We start from the raw sequence: 16,836 nt of genomic DNA, 5'->3' as shown, positions 1-16,836 counted from the left end.
TATAACATGATTTTAGTTTCTGGGTTGTAAATGTTATTTCCTAATTGGTTCTATCATTAAAAAACATGGAAAAAGTGTATTAAACTGCAAAAACTTCCTTTTTGTGGAACATCCTTTGCTATAGTTTTTCAATGAATACCTCATAGAGTATCAACCAATTCAACATAGTTTGTGGCAGCCACAAAAATGAAGTTTATGGAGTATAACTTTCAAAATAAATACTGCACAATTAAACAGGAATAACACTTTTAAACCAGGAACAGAATTTTTTCATTTTTTTACATAGTGTAATTTGATTGCATTTGCATTTGAATTGCATTTTGAATTTGTTTTGGAAATAATGTTTTCTGACATCCAGACTGTGCTGATTTGGTAAACCCATGAAGCATTGTGCCAGGCTCTATGGCACTAAGCATGGGTTGTTAGAAAAGACAGATTAGAATAGTGATTCTCAACCTGGGGTCCCCAGATGGTTTTGGCCTACAACTCCCAGAAATCCCAGCCAGTTTACCAGTTGTTAGGATTTTTGGGAGTTGAAGGCCAAAAACATCTGGGGATCCCAGGTTGAGAACCACTGGATTAGCAAGTCTAGCATCAGTTGCAGCATGAATGGTCCTTTAAGCTTCTATATAAACTCTGTAGCTTTTGTCTCCCCGCAATCCCATGTCTATCTCTAGTTCAGTGCAGATTCAGTCCAGAGAACTGTCAAATGTCTTAGGACTTGTCTACATGAGTTTTATGGCCTTCACTGATAGAGGAATCGCTTCTGGATGTCTACATGATACATAAGGGCCCCTGGTTCTTATTGCCGGGTAAACCAGGTTTAAGTCTGGTGAATGTTCTCGAGTTTGAGTGAGGGCCCTTTCAGATACGGGGATTTAAAATCCCGATTCTTTTCGAGATTTAGGCCACACAGAAGGCACAAATCCCAGATTTTTCCTGGTGGGGGTGGCTACATGCCCTCCCAGGTCGATCAGAATTTCTCCTCTCCTGTTTCCAAAGCACATCATTTTGACGTGTCAGAAGCTTGCTCTGAGGGGCCTGAGGATGCAGCCAGGCCCCTCCAGTAAGTTTAGAGGGTGAATGGGGGGCTGGGAGGGAAAGCTGGGATGCCTCAGGTTAATCCAAAACTCATCACGGGTTTTGAGCTTGTCTGGAAATGCCCTGAAATTCCAAAGCAGACTCACAGTTTGGGCACAGTGTGAACAGCATAACCAGATCTGATGCCGATTGGTTCATTGTTCACATGAACTGCCCCTCTCCTATCCTCCCTTTTTTACCTGTATCTGCTAAATATGTAGTGGCCATTTTTGAAAATGGAATACCAGACTTTAAAAACTTTTTTAATATTAGCAAGGCCAATGTAGTTGGTTGTTTTAATTGAATATTTTAGTTTGAGTCTGTTACTTTGCAGAAGTAATGATTCAAATAAAAAGTGGCATGCTATAATTTTCAGTAAACTTTAATAAGAATGCTGTCCTTATTTCTTCCAGTGTGACAATTTCAAATTTACAATGCAATACTAAATGTTTACTGGACTGGATATTCCCTTCCTCCACTCTGTATAAGTTGAAAACACATACATCTTTTCATTCTGGATAACGTGTGGTAGCTGGAGAGATAGTTTGAGAGAGCATTTATTTCAGGGCCATGGTTCTGCCTTCTCATTTTAAAAAGTATAAAATATTATATTCATATTTATGCTGTATAGGGATTTTATAGTGGTGAAAATTGTAGAAAGGGGGAGACATTTGAAAAAAAAACCCCTAAAGGAATATAAGCTGTTGGTGACAATGAGTGACTGGCAGGGTTTCGTTAAGGTGCCTAATACATTATGACCTTTTATCTCTGGGAAATATGTTCCCAGGTGTACAGAACCATAGATAATAGTGAGCCCTATAGAAGTGAAAGACTCCTTGTCCAAGAATACCATGGAAAATGCCTAGAGATGTCATATTTTGTTGGATGTGGATGAATCAATCCATGTATACCAGTCCCATGGATGCAGGGGTCATACTATAGTAGCCATAGTTAGCCAGAAGAGGCAACTTTACCTTTTGACATATAATGCCACATTTCTCCACAGTGACACTTAAAACAAGTTTTTTTTATTCCTATTGTCAAGGACAGAACGCCACAAGATTCAAAGTAACAGAGTTTATTAGATTACAGAACTCAAAAATGCCCGTAAAAACACAAGGGCCAGGCAATTTTTGCCTTTAGGAGCAAAAAGGGGACAAAAGTAAATGTTCAAAAGATAAACCGGATTAAACCGGAGTTTAATCCGGGTAAAAACAAACTGCTTGCTTCAGCCTAGGTATTAACAGAACGAAAGCCAAGGAACAAAAAGATACAAAGAATGCAACTAATTGGCAGCAGATTCCTCTCTGCTGCCAGCACTGTGCTTAGAGTAACTTGCGTCGCTCCCACACACACACAGTAGACAGGATCTCCAACACGAGCAATTCAGCCAAGGATTGTAGAAGTAGAGTAGACCAGTTCCGTTCCGTAGATCAAAGCCAGAAGCAGACGTTTGTAGTTTTTCCAAGTCCAAGAAGGGGGGAAGACAAGCCGTGGTCAGTTCAGTCCGGGTTCTCAAAGCAGGAGATGGCGTCCGTCAGAAAGACGACGGAAGGTCAAGCTAATAAGAGTAAGCACAGGTTTGCACAAACAAATGCCCACACAATCCCTCCCGCCGTCTGACCCTGGATTCCAATCAACTTACGTCTCAGCACAGGAAAGTACACAAGTCTTCAGGGAAGCGTCCCACACACACACGGATCCCAAGCGTTTGCCCAGATTACCTTGCCTGACGCAATTTGCAATTGCTCCCAAGCCCCATTTTATGCCAGTTACAAATCTTCATCACTGTCAGCTGTCCTCCTTAACCCGGGCGTTTCCTCATCACTTTCCTCGTCAGAGCTGGAACACCTCTGACTACGCCCAACAGCATCTCCAGCTGTGGATCCCGTCCCATCCCTCCAGCTAAGCCATGGGTCTAATCCTGAAGGTCCCCATTCATCTTCTGCCCCATCATGGCCAGTGGCCCCCAATTCCTCCCTTACCCGAGTCCAATCCATCTCATCCTCCTCTGAGCTAACCAGCCCCTCCTCCATTCTCTCCGTAAACCCTTCGAAAGATTCTTCGTCAGATGGTGCTGCAAATATGTCTCGCAGTCTTTTTCTCTCTCGCTCCTCGAGAGTATCTGACTCCCGAGGAGTCTTACGCCCACGTCTGTCAGTAACAGAGCCATGAGGCTCAATCATAACACTATCCCCTCTCACAAAGGCCTCCTCCCCCGATGGCGGAGAAGTGGCAGTGATACCCTCCGCTATAGCACCACGACGACTAGAGGTATCAAGTTTCAACAGCGAACGATGAAAGACTGGATGGACCTTTAAACTAGACGGTAAACGCAAACGAAACGCAACGGAAGAAATCTTTTTAACGATAGGAAAGGGACCCAAATACCGAGGCGCAAACTTTCCCCCAGCCTGTTTAATATGTTTGGAAGATAACCACACCAAATCCCCTTCTTCCAACTCCTCCCCTGCCTGCCTGTGGCGGTCAGCCTGAGTCTTCTGCGTTGCCTTAGCTTCCAACAGTAAGCGACGGGCAACATCATGCAATGCAGCCATTTCCGTAGAACGGTACACAGGGTCCGAAGAGACCACATTGGTCGACGGCGCCACACCTCCCCGTGGGTGAAAACCATAAGTTAGCTCAAACGGCGTATGCTGACTAGATGTGTGCACCGCATTGTTGTAAGCAAATTCCGCCACCGGTAGCCACTTCACCCAAGCCGTGGGTTGATCTAAACAAAAACAACGCAGGTATTGCTCTAAGAGCCCATTAACCCGTTCCGACTGTCCATCCGTTTGCGGATGAAAGGCTGAAGAAACGTTTAACTTAGTCCCCAAGCACTCATGGAAATGTTTCCAAAAGCGTGACACAAATTGCGGAGCCCTATCTGAAATAATCACCTCGGGTGCTCCGTGCAAACGATAGATGTGCTTAGTAAATAGTAAGGCCAACGTAGGGGCCGCCGGAATGGTTGAACAAGGAATAAAATGAGCCAGTTTACTAAATAAATCCACCACCACCCAAATACAAGTATAACCCCCAGACTTAGGCAAATCTGAAATGAAATCCATGGAAATGATTTGCCATGGCCTGTCCGGAACAGGTAAAGACGACAACAACCCTCTAGGGCGCCCAACAGGCGTCTTACTCTGCTGGCAAACGGCGCAACTGTCACAAAAGCGCAGAATGTCTTGCCGCATCTTTGGCCACCAATAGCTCCTGGTAATGAGCTGCACGGTCTTGAATCTGCCAAAGTGCCCAGCCATGGGTTCGTCATGGTGGGCTCTAATCACCTCCAACCTGAGGGCCCCCACTGGTACGTAGACCTGCCCCCTGCGTACCAATACTCCGTCTTGATCTTGTAGATGCGGCAGTATGGTACGGTTACCTGCTGAGAGCAGCATCAGTTGCTCCTGTGTCCACACATCATCCCTCTGAGCCTCAAGGATCTGGTCATGTAACCCGAGCTCATTATCTACAACACACAGAGAGGCAGTAGGCAAGATGGTCTGACATACAACCTGCTCATTGGTCTTAAACTCCGGCTTGCGGGATAAAGCATCGGCCCGCAAGTTTGCCTTCCCCTCTACGAACTGCACCTTGAAGTTAAACCTGGAGAAAAACAAAGCCCATCGGATTTGACGCTGGTTTAACTTCTTTGCTGTTTGCAAGTGCTCTAAATTCTTGTGATCAGATCTGACCACGATCTGGTGCCGTGCCCCTTCAAGCCAGTGCCGCCACACCTCAAACGCCACCTTAATCGCCAACAACTCCTTCTCCCATATGGTATAGTTCTGCTCGAAGGGTGTTAGTTGCCGCGAGTAAAATCCACAGGGACGCAAGGTCCCTGAGGAATCCTTCTGAGACAATACAGCCCCCAACGCGTAGCTAGAAGCGTCCGCTTCTACCACGAACGGTTTGTCAACATCAGGATGGGTTAGTATGTTGTCCGATTGAAAACTAGACTTAAGTTGTAGAAACGCCTCGTGAGCTTCCCGCCCCCACACAAATGGCTGTTTCTTGCGCAGAAGCTGCGTCAAAGGTACCGTGAGCTTTGCAAAATTCGGAATAAACTCCCGGTAGTAATTAGCAAAACCTAAGAACCTTTGTACATCCTTCTTAGTTTTCAGCTCCTGCCATGAGTTGACGGCGTCAACCTTATGTGGGTCCATTTTAAGTTCCCTACCTGACACTACATGACCTAGGAACTCCACTTCAGGCACATGAAAGACGCATTTGGAAGCCTTGGCGAAAAGCCCATTAGCCCGCAGTCGGTGCAGAACCTGCTTGACATGTTGACGATGTTCTTTCTCGTCCTTAGAAAAAATCAAGATATCATCCAAATAAATCACTAAAAATTGGTCAATTAGGTCCCTGAACACATCGTTCATGAACCTCTGGAAGACCGCAGGAGCATTACAAAGCCCAAAAGGCATGACTCGGAACTCGTGGCATCCGAAACACGTGTTAAATGCCGTCTTCCATTCATCCCCTTCCCGTATACGGATTAAGTTATAGGCCCCCCGCAGGTCAAGCTTGGTAAAGACCTTAGCCCCTTGCACCCTTGATAACAGTTCCGAGATTAAAGGGAGCGGGTACCTATCCCGAATGGTGTATTTGTTTAGGATCCGATAGTCGCAGACCAGCCTAAGTTCCCCAGTCTTTTTGGCTACAAAGAATACTGGTGCCGCAGTTGGAGAACTAGATGGGCGAATAAACCCCTTGGCTAAATTTTCATCTAAAAACTCCCGCAAAGCTTGCCTTTCCGGTACAGTCAAGGCATACAGCCTCCCTGCTGGCAGTTTCGCACCTTCTGCCAACTTGATGGCGCAATCATATGGCCTGTGCGGTGGTAATTTGTCCGCTTCTCTTTTACAAAATACATCAGAGAACTCCCCATACTCAGCAGGCACTCCCTCCATATCAGCATGAGTAACGTTTAGAGTGCAACAATCCTGCCTCTTTAAGATCACTTTACGTGTTGCCCAATCCACTTGTGGGTTTACTACAGCTAGCCAATCCATCCCCAGGATCACATCATATCGAGGCAAGCTCGTAATATCCCACACAAACGTTCCCGTTACTCCCTGCACCTCCCACGTTACTGCTGAGGTTTCCTGGTTAACCACCCCAGTCTCCAGCAGTCTCCCATCTGCTCCCTCCACCCACACGTCGCATGCCTTGCGCACTCTAGGAATGCCATGCTTCTTAGCAAACTCAATATCTACATAGGAGACCGTAGCTCCTGAGTCCAGCAGTGCCAGAGTAGAAACAAGTTCCCTTTCCCCAACAGATAATGTAATGGGTACGAAAACATGCTTCCTCCCCTCAGTTGACTGCTTGAGGAGCCCTAGTGCGTTGGACTCACGTCGCACTAGGGCTGGCCTTTTCCCGAAAGCTGGGAAGGTTTCACATTACAATTTTTGGCAAAATGCCCAGCATTCCCACAGTACAAACACAAGCCCAGCTGCCTCCTACGGCTCTTTTCCTCTGTAGACAGTTTTTTAAAGACCCCAAGCTCCATGGGCTCTTCCCCCATCACCACAGGTGCCCTGGTTACATGCATGGGTGGCGCACACATTGCTTTTGAGTGTTTACGAGCCTCGAACCTTGCGTCTAAACGCAGCACCTTAGCTACTAAGGCGTCCCAGCTTTCAGCCGGCTCCAAGCGTGCTAATTCATCCTGGAGCATATCACTTAACCCGGCAGTAAATAAAAGCATGAATGCATTCTCCCCCCAATCCAGCTGGTGGCGATACAGGTTAAACTTATTTAAGTAATCCAAAACAGTCCCCTTTCCCTGTTTCAACCGATACAGAGCCCACCCAGCGTTCTCCGTGCGGAGAGGATCCCCAAAAGTATCAGTTAACAACTTTTTGAAATTATTCAAATTGTCCTTGACTGGGTCATTTCCCAAAATTAAATTAGTGGCCCATTGTCCTGCGGGACCGGTCAACAAACTCAAAATAAAAGCCACCTTGCTAGTGTCAGTAGGAAAAGCATGAGCACTGAGCTGGGAAAAATAAAGCTCCACTTGTGCCAAAAAGGTTGGCAACTTGCACCTGGTTCCGTCAAAGCGTTCAGGAGTCAAAACATGTCCTTTCACAGCAAAAGCTGTTTGGCTTACGGTAAAGGCCGTTTGCAATTGGTCTACTTTGGCTCTTAACTCATCCATCGTCTTCCTGACGGGTTTATTGCTGCAATAAACTTTTTATGGGCGTCAGGCAATCTGTCAAGGACAGAACGCCACAAGATTCAAAGTAACAGAGTTTATTAGATTACAGAACTCAAAAATGCCCGTAAAAACACAAGGGCCAGGCAATTTTTGCCTTTAGGAGCAAAAAGGGGACAAAAGTAAATGTTCAAAAGATAAACCGGATTAAACCGGAGTTTAATCCGGGTAAAAACAAACTGCTTGCTTCAGCCTAGGTATTAACAGAACGAAAGCCAAGGAACAAAAAGATACAAAGAATGCAACTAATTGGCAGCAGATTCCTCTCTGCTGCCAGCACTGTGCTTAGAGTAACTTGCGTCGCTCCCACACACACACAGTAGACAGGATCTCCAACACGAGCAATTCAGCCAAGGATTGTAGAAGTAGAGTAGACCAGTTCCGTTCCGTAGATCAAAGCCAGAAGCAGACGTTTGTAGTTTTTCCAAGTCCAAGAAGGGGGGAAGACAAGCCGTGGTCAGTTCAGTCCGGGTTCTCAAAGCAGGAGATGGCGTCCGTCAGAAAGACGACGGAAGGTCAAGCTAATAAGAGTAAGCACAGGTTTGCACAAACAAATGCCCACACAATCCCTCCCGCCGTCTGACCCTGGATTCCAATCAACTTACGTCTCAGCACAGGAAAGTACACAAGTCTTCAGGGAAGCGTCCCACACACACACGGATCCCAAGCGTTTGCCCAGATTACCTTGCCTGACGCAATTTGCAATTGCTCCCAAGCCCCATTTTATGCCAGTTACAAATCTTCATCACTGTCAGCTGTCCTCCTTAACCCGGGCGTTTCCTCATCACTTTCCTCGTCAGAGCTGGAACACCTCTGACTACGCCCAACAGCATCTCCAGCTGTGGATCCCGTCCCATCCCTCCAGCTAAGCCATGGGTCTAATCCTGAAGGTCCCCATTCATCTTCTGCCCCATCATGGCCAGTGGCCCCCAATTCCTCCCTTACCCGAGTCCAATCCATCTCATCCTCCTCTGAGCTAACCAGCCCCTCCTCCATTCTCTCCGTAAACCCTTCGAAAGATTCTTCGTCAGATGGTGCTGCAAATATGTCTCGCAGTCTTTTTCTCTCTCGCTCCTCGAGAGTATCTGACTCCCGAGGAGTCTTACGCCCACGTCTGTCAGTAACAGAGCCATGAGGCTCAATCATAACACCTATAGTATAAAACATGCCATATTTTTCTTCCTCTGTCAACATATTTTTCATTTGACAACATGGCCTTAACAATAATGATAAAACATTATGCAGTTTTCATGATCAGCATGATTGTAGGAAAAGAGATTCTACATGAACAATTGGAACATGATGGAGTCTCCTTCTCTGGAGGTTTTTAACAGTGGCTTTATGACCATCTGTTGGGAGTCTTTTGATTGTGTTTTTCTCCATGATAGGGAGCTGCACTGAATGGTCCTTGTGGTTTCTTCCAACTCTATGATTCTATGATCCCCATCCTCTAGAACGGTGCTTCTCAACCTGTGAGTCCCTAGGTGTTTTGGCCTACAACTTCCAGAAATCCCAGCCAGTTTACCAGCTGTTAGGATTTCTGGGAGCTGAAGACCAAAACATCTGGGGACCCGTAGGTTGAGAACCACTGATCTAGAAAGTAACAGAAGTGCAAATTAGTTAAGCTGATAGACTGTGCTGTTGTTCATAGCTGTCATTTCAATACAGTATCAAATATAGAAATGCTCTCAATTTTAAAGGAGAGTGTGATTGCAACTAAGGGCAGTTTTATAGCTCTACACAGACACTATAATGTTGTTTGAAGCCAGCTTGAGGGTGGAGTGTCCACATAATATACACCTTCAATGCACGCTACAATACATCTCAAGTCAGAAACATCGGTCTAAATAATAATAGTAATCATCATCATCATCATCATCATCATCTTTATTTATACCCCGCCACCATCTCCCGGGGCGGCTTACATGGGGCTATGCCCAAAACAATACAATACAACAGAATATAAATAGAACAACAAATCAAAACACATTGAACAATACAATAAATGATAATATACAGTACATACGTAAAATCAGAAGGACAATAGAACAAGGGTGGGCCACATGAACACTAAGTTAAAACTCGGGGTGAGAAAAGAAATACGAGTAAAAACCACAAAGAACAGGGTCATAACGTAGTGGTACAATCTGGAGGACAGATATTGGAGGAGAGCAGCAGAGAGGATGAATGTAGTAATTACTCTCCAAAAGCACAACGGAAGAGCCATGTTTCAGGTCTTTCTTAAAGGCTGCTAATGTGGGGGCTTGCCTAATCTCACTGGGCAGTGAGTTCCACTGGGCAGTGAGTTGCCTAATCTCACTGGGCAGTAAAAAAACTCACCATAAATTCTGGAACAAGCTGAATAATGTGCAGTAGCCAATCAGAGTATATTCCATGCAGGGCTTGAGATGCGGGTGAGCCCGCAGGCATATAGATATGCACATCAGTGCATCTCAGTAGATTTCTGAAGAAAAAAACCCTGCATTTACCAGCGGCTTTCTAGCCATGGAAACTGCAGTTTCTGGGTTCGATTCTGATCAGCAGATAATGTGGCCACTGCTCCAATCTTGAACCAGTTCTTGCGGTGTCCAAAATTGGGTTTTTAAAATCTGCAAACTAGATTATAGTGTCTGTGTCAAACTGCTCCATGGTGCACAATTCAGTTTTGAGATATAGATCAGTCTGTCTCTTGCTCTAAACTGTATGGTTGAAATCAGAAATTAGCTAATGGAAAATGTTCTGATAGTTTCACAGATTTGTTGACTGTTGTACAAGAGCTAATAGAATGAATGGCTAATGGATAAATTCAACACCAGTCCTAACTAGAGTAGGCTCATTAAAATGAATTGACCTTTTGAGTTACAGCTAACACATCCAATTGATTTCAGTGGGTCTCTTATGGGAATCTTGGATAGAGTGGAATAATCAATGTATAAGCATGCCTTTCAATAGTACAGTAGAATCTAACTTATCCAAGCTAAACGGGCCGGCAGAAGCTTGGATAAGTGAATATCTTGGATAATAAGGAGGGATTAAGGAAAAGCCTATTAAACATCAAATTAGGTTATGATTTTACAAATTAAGCACCAAAACTTCATGTTATACAACAAATTTGACAAAAAAGTAGCTCAATGCGCAGTAATGTTATGTTGTAATTACTGTATTTACGAATTTAGCACCAAAATATCACGATATATTGAAAACATTGACTACAAAAATGGCTTGAATTATCCAGGGGCTTGGATAAGTGAGACTCTACTGTAATTCTTTTTTGAGTAAGGATTTTGACTATGTAACAAAGTGGTCTGGATCCAATCCCAAATATACAATGTTAATCCTTTCTAATATTGTTTAAAATAAACTGTTTTATTTATATTCAAGAAGTCTTACAGATGGATCAATACAAAAATTGAAATAAACATGATCCTAAACTGAGAAGTAATCCCAGATGTCAGTATTCTTTCTGCCAGGTAAAACCTAGCTAAAGAGCATGATCCCAGGAAATTATAGGACAAAATACCTTTATTTGACAAAACTGTTCTATGTGTTGTCAAAGGCTTTCATGGCCAAAATTACTGGGTTGCTGTGAGTTTTCCAGGCTGTATGGCCATGTTCCAGAAGCACTCTCTCCTGATGTTTTGCCCATATCTATGGCAGGCATCCTCAGAGGTTGTGAGGTATATTGGAAACAAGGCAAGGGAGATTTACATATCTCTGGAAGGTCCAAAGTGGGAGAAAGAACTCTTGTCTTTTGGAGGCAAGTGTGAATATTGCAATTAATCACCTTGATTAGCATTTAATGGCTATGCAGCTTCAAGACCTGGCTGTTTCCTGCCTGGGGGTATCCTTTGTTGGGAAGTGTTAACTGGCCCAGATTAATTCATGTCTGGAATTTCCTTCCTTTCGAAGTGCTGTCCTTTATTTACTGTCCTGATTTTAGAGTTTTGTAGTACTGGTAGCCAGATTTTGTTCATTTTCATGGTTTCCTCCTTTCTGTTGAAATTGTCTACATGCTTGTGTATTTCAATGGCTTCTATGTGTAGTCTGACATAGTGGTTGTTAGAGTGGCCCAGCATTTCTGTGTTCTCAAACAATATGCTGTGTCCAGGTCGGTTCAACAAGTGCTCTGCTGACTTCTCTGGTTGAGTTAGTCTGCAGTGCCTTTCATATTTCTTGATTTGTGTTTGGGCGCTGTGTTTGCTGGTCCCTATAGAAACTTATCCACAGCTACATGATACGTATGTATGATAGACTTCTGCAGAGGTGAGACTTTGCTGAACTTAGCATTTATTGGATTTTCTTAGTGGGTCTGTAGATAGTTTGTAGGTTGTGTTTCTTCATCAGCTTCCCTATGCAGTCAGTGGTTTCCTTGATGTATGGCAAGAACACTTTTCCTCTGGGTGGATCTTTGTCTTTAATCTCATGGCTTGTTCTTGGCCTTGCAGCTTTTCTAATGTCTGTTGTGGAGTCTCCATTGGCCTGTAGAGCCCAGTTTAGATGGTTCAGTTCACCTTGGAGGAGGTGGGGTTTGCAGATTCTTTTTGCATGGTCTGGCAAGGCTTTAACTTCACTTCTTTTTTGACTATTGATGGTTGGAGTTTTTATGTAGGCATCTATTAGTGTGTGTAGGTTTTCTGTAAACTGTGTGGCCCAACTGTTGATTTGGTTTGCGGATGTCTAGGACATCTAGAAATGGCAGTTTTCCTTCATTTTCTTTTTCCATGGGGATGTTTGGGTGGATGTTGTTACGGTGTCCAGGAACTTGTTTAGTTCTTCTCCTCCATGGCTCCAAATGGTGAAAGTGTCATCTCCCACCCTGGACCTTCCACAGATATATAAACTTCCCTTGCCTTGTTTCCAATATACCTCCTAGCCTCTGAGGATGCCATAGATGTGGGTGAAACATCAGGAGAGAATGCTTCTGGAACATGGCCATACAGCCTGGAAAACTCCAGAAAAACCGATCTATTTGGTATTCTGTCCTCAGGAATAGTATTGATTGGGAAGAGGGAATTACCTTGTACTTGTACTCAATGGGTGTTTGGGACTGTTTAGTGCAGTGGTTCCTGAATCTACGGCCTCCAGGATTTCTTGACCTTTGTTCATGCCGGAGGCTTATAATACATCAGGATGCATATTTGGGAGCCACTTGTATATGCAGAACCTAACAAAACATTTATCTTAACATGATAAGAAGTCTACTGTATCAGACAAAAATCTTCTTTCTGCCATTATCCAATTGTTCCATTATCCTATAGCAACCAAAATCTTGGCAAGAGGGCCAATAGCTTACTTTTTACAGAGGTCCAGCTGGTATTCTGGGACATTATCTTGGAGGCTACACATATCCATCATGCCATATTTATATTCTGCCATATATCTGAAGATCTCAGAATGGTGTGTAGCAATAAGAGAAATGAAAACAGTAAAAGAATTTACTTTGCAAGATAGTGTAAATAAACATTACAAGTTCAAGATAATTTACATTATGAAATATTGTATAATACTTTAATTCCTGTAACAATTTAATACAACTTAGAAGGTTAAAACTGGGTACATGCATACATTGGACAAAATAATGGGACCCTAATGCCATGTTTTAACTTGATGTTGAAAAGCAGACAGTGTTGGCACAGAAGGGGTACCAAGTCAGAAAAGGGCCTTTCCTGTGTCCTTTCACTATATTGCTCTCATTGGTAAGACAAAAGAGGTGATCACCCCTCCTTGGGGAGTCTTATAGATAGAGGAAGCCCTGCAATTGTTTTTTTCATTTTGTTTGGCTGTGTATCAGCTGCCAGTGCAATTCCTTTAAGACCAGTGTTACATAGTTTCTATATGATGTTCCACTCAGTGGTTTAGCTATTGCATTTTGCATTCCAAGGTGTCTTTAAGAGCAGCATCACTTTGAGAACTGCTTCTTAGACTGTTGCTCCTGACCCCAAATGGAATTCCTTTAGCTCAATGTTGGGTAAAAGTTTTTTGAACGTCAACTAGTGGCTTTTTTTTTTTTTGCACAAATCTGTTGTGCAGTGGATTCTGCAGGAGATGTTTCAGCTATACTTCATAAAAAGAAACACCAGCCTGTTTAATAAGCCTTGTAAATGCTGACTTGTCATCAATGAATGTTTGATTTTTTTTACCTATTTCATATACCTATATACCTGGGGTCACGTTAAAATTTCTCGGGTCCTGAATGGAAAGAGTTAAGAAATCCTGGTTTAGAGTATATAAGCTGATTTGGAGGATTACCAGTGCATAGGCTGTAACTAAATGCTTCTTATCTAGGAAAGCTTGTAGCTGATGGCTGTAGGTAAAATCCAGCCTGACTCACTCTGAATCAGAGAGTCCATCTGGGCTTTTAGTGACAGAAATGGATCTATGGGTCTTCTCAAGTTATGCACATGCTCTGTGAGGACAGATCACTTACCCAGTTCTCAGAACAGAAAGAATGATCTATTGAGCATCTGCCTTATTTAGGGACCGTTTTCTAGCCCATTACCACATCTAGGCACTGTTTTAGTAACGGCACAGCTGCAGCCAATCCTGGTGACAAAAGTAGAGCTGTGTGTCATGGAGATATGGAGACAAATGGAGCTCTGTGGAACCCCATAACTTTATGGCCATGGGGCTGAAAAGAAGTATGTCATTACTCTTATCTGAAAACAAACCTGTAGGTGGGAGCCTTATCTCCCAACAAGTATCTGATGGAGCTGGTTCCGTAGAAGATCTGGATTAATGTGTTCAAACAAGAGCACTTCCTATTTTAAGTGTCTGGCATTATACTTAAAAAATGTTCCTGTTCTGACTTACATACAAATCTAATTTAAGAACAAACCTTCTGATCCAATCTTGTTCATTACTGGGGAACTGCCTGTATTTGGATTTGCTGGAGGGGGTAGTGGTCCAAAAGTACAGTTTACAGGTATCTGGAGATGAAAAATTAATTCCTGTTCTTCATGTAGCACCCCTCACTCACCCCAATTCAGGGTCAGTATCCACCGTTTAAGAAGCCCTGCTTTTAGATGAGCAATTTTCTTTAAGAAAGATGGTGCACTAAGTGGAGAGCAATATCAAAGTCATATGGTTCCAAGAAATTGTTGTGTGCAGGTCTTCTGTATATTTTAATCCTTCTGCAAACTGCTGGATGTTCAGGGACTTACATCTATGTGGAGTCAAAGGATTGAAATCACATAGAGAGTTATTTGAAGTGAACCCAGATATATGTGTGTGTGTGTGGGGGGGGGGGGAGGGTTTGCACAGAGTCCATCAAACTAAATGTTAGAAAAACTGCCTGAATTGTGTGATCAATTTTGTAACACCAGGGAGCTACAAAAGAAATGATACAGCAATTATAATAGTTAAACATGTTCCTGTACAATCATGCATCTCCCAGATGGACTGGGACTAAGATAGAATACATTACAGCAGAAAGTAATTCAAACACTGCCATGTTGTTGTTTAACAATGCTTTTGATATTAGACGAGTGGTTTTTATTAATGTGAAATCAATATTATGCCCTGAATAATTGTTGAAGGGCCAAACAAACCAATTAACCACATAGTTAAGGATCTATAAAGCTTAAGGGGGACAAAACTTTTGACTGTAAAGACTAAGGTCCTTTCCGCGCAGCCGTATAACCCAGAATATCAAGGCAGGTAATCTATAATATCTGCTTTGAGCTGGATTATTGGCGTTCTCACTGCCATATAATCCAGTTCCATGTGGATTTTATACAGCTGTGTGGAAGGGGTCTATGTCAAGCCATAATTCCACTGTGTTGCAAATTGCACTGTGTTGTGAGCACTCCTACTTTACAACATTGGCTGCTATTTGCAAAAGTGATAGCTTGCACAACCCTACAGTGTCACAAAACTAAACATCTTTATATTGCTCACGTTGTGGCCACATGTCATTTGTAACATGTAGTTCCAGTTTTGGAGTTCTGCATCCATACCACTTAATTGTAACAATTTGATGCCATTTTAACAGCCTGATTCATCCTGTAGTATTATTGGGTTTTTAGCTTCATGGGAATGTTCTACTGCCTTTGTATTAACTACTGCCCTAGAGCATTTTTAGTATCTCACAAAACTAGAAATCCCAGAATTCTTTAATTGAACTGGCATTTAATATGAGACCAGAATGCTATAGTTGTGTGGTGTGAACAAATGTATAGTTAATACATTTAAGCATCTTTAGCATCTTTTGTTAAATAAATAATTTTGTTTTTTCGTCACTCTAGTTGTTAAAACCATAAAATATTGCATATGAGTTGGAAATGTACAACTTTAGCAGGATATCACATAGGAAGTCTCTAGAGTTTTTCTTCTCTTCCATGAAACTCACAAACAGGACTCTTGCTCTTGCTACAGAACCTTTAATATACACTTCACTATTTTATCTGAAAAGGGCATCTCAATATATTTTAGAAATGTCTTTTTGTGCATATCTTTGTGTATTGTTTCTTATGTCAGAGTTTTAAATTTTCATTTTTCACCTTATTAAAGGGACCTCAAAATTCTAATGATTGGGTTTACTTTGTAGCATTGTTAAAGAAGAGTACACTTTAGGGGATTTTTGTTGTTTTTGTTGGACAAGTGGGGGTAATGTTGCCTCACATTTAAGACCAGGTATAAATCTCCCTTAAATGAGTTTAATAGAATATATGGGCATAGTTTTTACAGGGGCTCATTTTCTTAAACTACTGTCTGTCTCTCTGGCTGACCTTATGCATCCTGAGAAATGCAGACGGCATCATTAAAATTTTCAGTCTTGGATTTGATTAATGAAATTTTACGACTGTAAAATTGTCACCTCAATTTCTAAATGAAATGTTCTAATAAGGTAGACAGGTTTATTTGGGAAGTCTTTGTAGTCCTTCATCTCAGACTGTGCTTGAAGCTGCCCGCTCCCCCCACCTTTTGGCTAATCCCTCAGAAGCAGAATGTTTCAATTTTACACATTTTGTGTCAATTTTCCAGACAGAAAGTAGCCCCTAGACATTAGACATTTAGCTACGGAAAGGCGGTTTCCTTAGTTTTATTTGATTACTAGAAGTTAGATTCCTGCTGATAGTTCAGGACTGTTAGTGGTTACCTGACTGTTTGACAGAAAACATTTCCTTTCCTTTATTTAACCTTTGACTTGTGAATATAAAAGCTTTATCAGAACTATAGTGGAAGCGCAAGTGAGGTGGAAGTCTACTTAGTGCAACAAAGCGGGGGAATGGCTTTGAATGAAAGCCTGCGCGCCTGCCTTGTGGCTCCTTGGATTAAAAGAATATGCTAAATAAGTTTTTAATTAGCAATGAAATAGCTGGTGCCATTGTTTATGTGACAGGTAAGGGCCACTTTTAGGTAGGATCTAATGCATTTTAAAAGCATCACACTTCCACATCCATGATTAATTTTGCAGATGTTACTTTGCAGATTGTGGGCTTGACATGGCAGGCAGGAAATTTGTTGAGGCACTCCCTGCGCCACAAAAATGTGAGATGGTTGTAATTTAGGGCTTTCGACTT

General features: G+C 42.6%; 1 protein-coding gene across 3 annotated transcripts in view; it reads left to right on the top strand.

The window, feature by feature from the left end:
- Positions 1 to 16,836, top strand: part of dennd1b (DENN domain containing 1B) — a 222,795-nt gene that overhangs the window by 94,027 nt on the left and 111,932 nt on the right. The window lies entirely within an intron of this gene.

The sequence above is a fragment of the Anolis carolinensis genome, chromosome 4 (assembly GCF_035594765.1).
Source record: "Anolis carolinensis isolate JA03-04 chromosome 4, rAnoCar3.1.pri, whole genome shotgun sequence".
NCBI lineage: Eukaryota > Metazoa > Chordata > Lepidosauria > Squamata > Dactyloidae > Anolis > Anolis carolinensis.
The sequence above is the reverse complement of the archived record's forward strand: the minus strand, read 5'-3'. Positions and strand labels throughout refer to the sequence as shown.